Source organism: Geospiza fortis, unplaced genomic scaffold (assembly GCF_000277835.1).
Source record: "Geospiza fortis unplaced genomic scaffold, GeoFor_1.0 scaffold181, whole genome shotgun sequence".
NCBI lineage: Eukaryota > Metazoa > Chordata > Aves > Passeriformes > Thraupidae > Geospiza > Geospiza fortis.
The window spans coordinates 1,283,551-1,288,389 of NW_005054412.1; positions in this window are offsets into that span (position 1 = coordinate 1,283,551).

Below are 4,839 nucleotides of genomic sequence, written 5' to 3' on the forward strand. Positions count from 1 at the left end.
TGATATTGTCACTAAGTGGAAGTCTCAAACTAAATTGCTATGAAGCAAAGTATTTTATGTCACTCCAGCAAATCCAGAAGAAACCTTTTTTTGTTTTTTGGGCATGTCAGAACATTTCATTTCAATATAATTTAGTAAGAAACTTAACACAGACATCTTCCCTAAGAATATTAAAAAAAAAGATTGGTGTCTTTTGACATGAATAATGAAAATTTCAAGTCCTGTAATTCTGACTTGCAATGAGAACAAACAGGATAATGTCAAAATATCCCACTGAATAATTTTTTTTTTCATTCTCAGCTATACTTTTGGGGGATTGGTTGGGATGACATCTTTCTATGCTAATTTTTTGTAATATCTGTTCACCCTGAGTCTATGGGTGTAAATTTAAACCAGACCTTTCTATCCCAAAGTAAAACTGGCATGTAGCCTTTTGATTCAGTTACCAGATGGTGTATGGTATTTATGAGACAGTTGTTAAATGCTTTATAGTGTGACTCACCACACTGATAGCTGCATATTAATGAAAAGTGGACGGTGCTATCACAGTCACAAGTGCTCTATTGTTGAAGGGAGCTGGTGTAGCTGATTCATAGAAACAGTTTCCCTCAGAAGTTCAGTCTAGAATATTTGGATTCATCATCAAAGTGCTGGTTTTATGCAGCAGAAAACTGCTAACTTTACTGGAAAAAATGTCTTTTCAACCAGAACTTTGACCTTACTTTCTGGGAGGGAAATGCAGTTCAGCAGTTAATTACATTTATTTTTTAAAATTAATTTCTGACCTGGGTTAGCTGCTAACTAAAATTATCTAGGGAAAATGAAACATATTTGTTATGTTGATATCATTATATGACATATTAGCTGTTAATCAGACCAGCTGGAAGGCGTTCTTCCCTTTTCTTGGTGTAAGTTACGAAGAATTTTAGATAGGAATTTGTTTTTCCTCATTTTCACACTCTTAAGAAATCATTCTAGGGAAACATGATAGGATTGAATTCAATTCAGGTGTTATTTAAAAATCCTTGCTGTGAGATTTTTGATAAAACATTGCTTATCAGTTATTTTGAGAGCTGGAAAAAATACTGACATGCCACACATTTCATGAAATTAAAAGGACCATAAAACAGGCCTAAACCACAAGACCATGAAAACTATTGCAAAGACAAGTAGATATCATTGTTAAACAGTTATTTAGTTGCCTTTATCTTGTTGGTTTTTACATTGCTTTTGTTTGCTTTTGGGTAGTAAATCAGCCTTAATGGAAAAACTTCAGCTGAAGTGGCATCTGTAGCCCTGCTACAGCTTGCTGTAGCTTGTGTGAATAAAAATAAGCCCAAATGTACCTGAACTAGAATTACAGACCTTGTTCTCTCTGGTTGCTGCATTGCAGACAGAGTCCACAGGGAATAGCCCCTGGTGGAGAGAGTTATACAGAAGGTGCATGATTTAACTTTTTTTCCAGGATCTGTAAGGATTCAAAATTCCTTGAAGTACTCAAAATAGACCAGATGGAGGGCAGCCCTGAATTGTCCTCAGATTCTTCATCATCTATGCAGAATTTCACTAATCTACAGTTACAGTCTGGATTTAAGACCATCCAAAAAAAGAGAGTGGTTGGAAAACAGCAGTCTGGTGCAATGCCAGAGGTTCACAACAAATCCAGGAGAATTTCACCATTCCCCTGCTGCTTCCATGAATAATCAAACCTTACTTTAACTCCCTGGAGATTATGTTTTTTCTTCTTCAGCTCTCACTAAGTCTTAGTAAGCATAGTGAGATTCCAGTGGGATCCTCAGCAGAGTAAAGTACAATTTGTGCCAAAGGCATCCATGCAGCGTCTGGTGGCAAAGGTTGGAGAGACTTCTTGTACTCACATCGTGTTGCAACAGATTTCTCTTTCCTCAGATGCCTGTTTGCACTTTGGCCTTGGGGTAATGCAGGGGAGATACAGAGACAGGTACCAATGTGACCTTCTCAGTGACCACTGACCCAGCAGCCACCTGTGACTGGTATCCCAGGCAGGGCTGAAGCTCCTCCTGGGTTGTGCATTTTGGCTGCAGAAAACCCCACCTTTCTGGCAATGCTGCAGGTGGGATTCCTAGGGACCACTGAAGGTCTCATCCTGAGACTGCAATCACACAGCTGTTTGCCCACACATGTACCTGCCTGTCCAGGGGGCTTCATGCGAGTCAATGAATTCACCCAGGGCAGTGAATTTTGTATTTTTTTTTACAAAAGGGTGTGAAGGTTTGCAGCATAAAATACTAGTGATCCAAATAAATGTGGCAAATAAGGGGGCACAAGTATGAAGTTTAGAACTGGCCATCTCAAACACAAGTTTGCCTGAAACTCTCCTTAATATATATTTAATTTCATCCAGCTATTGCCCTTCTTTAAAGAAAAGAGATTTAAATTTCTCTGTGCTGTCTTTTAAAACCAAACAAAGTTTACAAACTCTACAGGAAAGAGCAGCAAAAAATAGGGGCTCTGGAGGAACTGATTCATGAGGAAAAATATACATGGACCTTGATGAAGTGGTGGTTTAGAAGCAATGTAATAAACCAATTAATATTTGCAAGCTGTAAATACCAAGGATAGAAATTTGGTAGGACACAGTCAGACATAATCAGGACTAAAAGGAGAGGAAAAAATATACATGCTGGGAGTAAAGGAAAAGGACAGTTCAGTGAGATGCAATTTTACTGGGAATTAATAGATGGCACACCTATCCCACAGGGAAGAAAGTGCTGATAAGTAAATAGGCTGAAAGAGACGTCAGGACTGTCCATATCCCACTGCTGTGGTAAGGTGACTTGTTAAATCTCAGCCATTTATATGTGTACATGCTTAGCTTTCAAAATCTGGTTTGGCTGCACATTAAACACCATCTATCAAGCTGAGTTTGCCAGGCCCAATGCGAATTTGGGCCACCTGTGCCACCCCCTGTGCAGCCACAGCAGGCACCCACAGGGAGAGGGGGCTCAGGCAGCTCTCCCGTGTGCCAGTGCAGATTCACGGTCCCACTTGTCACTGCCACGTGGGCATGGGTCTGGATATGGCAAAACTCCCCTTTGGAGGTTTGACCTCGTGCAGGACCAAAAAATGAAAAGTGGAGAAAGACCCTTTGAAAGCTTGTGGGAAGTCAGTGAGCCTCTGAACAGTCTCTGCCCTGGCTGTACAGGAAGGTTTCTGCTCAGGTTCCCGTGCATCACCCCAGCAAGGTCTCAGACACAGTGGAAATACCCGTTTTACAAGGCTCAACATTTTTTCCTCCACCTCCCCCTCCGAAGTGCTGCCAGACAGTGCATCTTCTTCAGCAGCAAAAGAGGGGGAAGGTTTGTCCCAGCACCAGGGAGAGCCAGGCAGGCTGACCCAGCTCTACCCCTCTGAGGAACCACCCCTGGGTGCGGAACCGGGATCGGAATCAGGCAGGAAAATCTCCGGCCAGCCTTGCCCCAGCTGCTCCCAGCTCGGAAACCTCTGAACAAAATGTTCCCGGCTGGGAACTGGGAACGAGTTCGCTCCTTGCTGCGGATTTGCAAAAGACCTACGGCATGCCAGAGACGGTCCCTCCTGGCTCCTCCCCGCCCCACCGGCGGCCGATGAAAGAAAGCCCTTCCACCGAGGCTCTTGGCTCTTGCTAACGGAGTTATTTCCTGCTCGGGATGTGCTGGCCTTAGCCTCTGGAAATGGGAAATTCCACCCTGAATCCGGCGGGAACTCATTTCACTGGCCAAAGTCCGTCCTGTCTCAGTGACATTCGGTGGGAATTTTTCCTCTGAGAAACAAGTGGTGGAAAATGGAGCTTTGTCTAGGTTTTAACCAGCTTGGTTAATCCACCATCGGAAAACATTGTAAAATGACCCTTTAGTGAATTACTAATCTACTAAACTAGAAATTAGAAGGAAAAATAATGTAATGAAACCAGCGAGTTACTCAGACTAGAGACAGCAGCATTTATGACAGCCAGTCCTCTCTAACCTGCACCCTGAATGCAAAAGTCAGGTTATCTGATCAAGTAAAGCTGCTACCCCTAGTTAATAAAGCCAGCACTGAGGTTATGAGAGGTGTGAGGAGGGAAGGCCTTCAGGTCTCTTATTCCAGCTGGAAAAGGCACGGCTTTTGCACTGTGTGTTTGCTGGTTTCCCTTCCCAGCATGTTGTGACTTGCCCTTCCAGGAGTGAAAACAGACCTACAGATGTTAGTTCATGACGCTCACCTGTGTATGGTCTGAGTTTTGGCTTGGAGACGGTTAGCAGACACGCACTCCTTCCTCCCAGCCCGCACCGGGCGAAGGCTGAGCACGCAGGGAGCAGGGAAGCGGGGGTCTGTGTCCCTAAATACCATTTCTGAGCTGTGTGCTCAGAGTGTCACCAGAGATGCAAGAAGAAAATGACCTCTGTGGCTGACAGGCACAGAGCAGAGCTGCCTCTGGGGAGCTGGCACGGAACAAACCTGGCGGCTGTGGCAGAGGCAGGAGGAGCGGGAGCCTGAGGGCAGACAGCCCTGCGGCCTCAGGAAAGGGAGGAAATCCCAGGTGAGGCTGACCCAAAGGGTGAGGAGCACTGCCGGCCCCCCTGATATGAGGAGGGATCATATCAATGCCCAGGACTTTTCCACAGGCATGGTTTGGAATATAAAATTCTAAATGGGGTTAGAATAGCAGCTAAGACAAAAAGTGAAGAGGCATTAAATATAATGACAAGGGAGATTATTTTTATTAAACCATTAAAGAATAACGTCGGAAGGGGCAAGGCACAACGCCTGCCCTCAGGCTCAGGTGTCCCCACGGCTGGTGTAGCAGGAGCAGTGGGACTGAGGTGCTCCGTGAAGCGG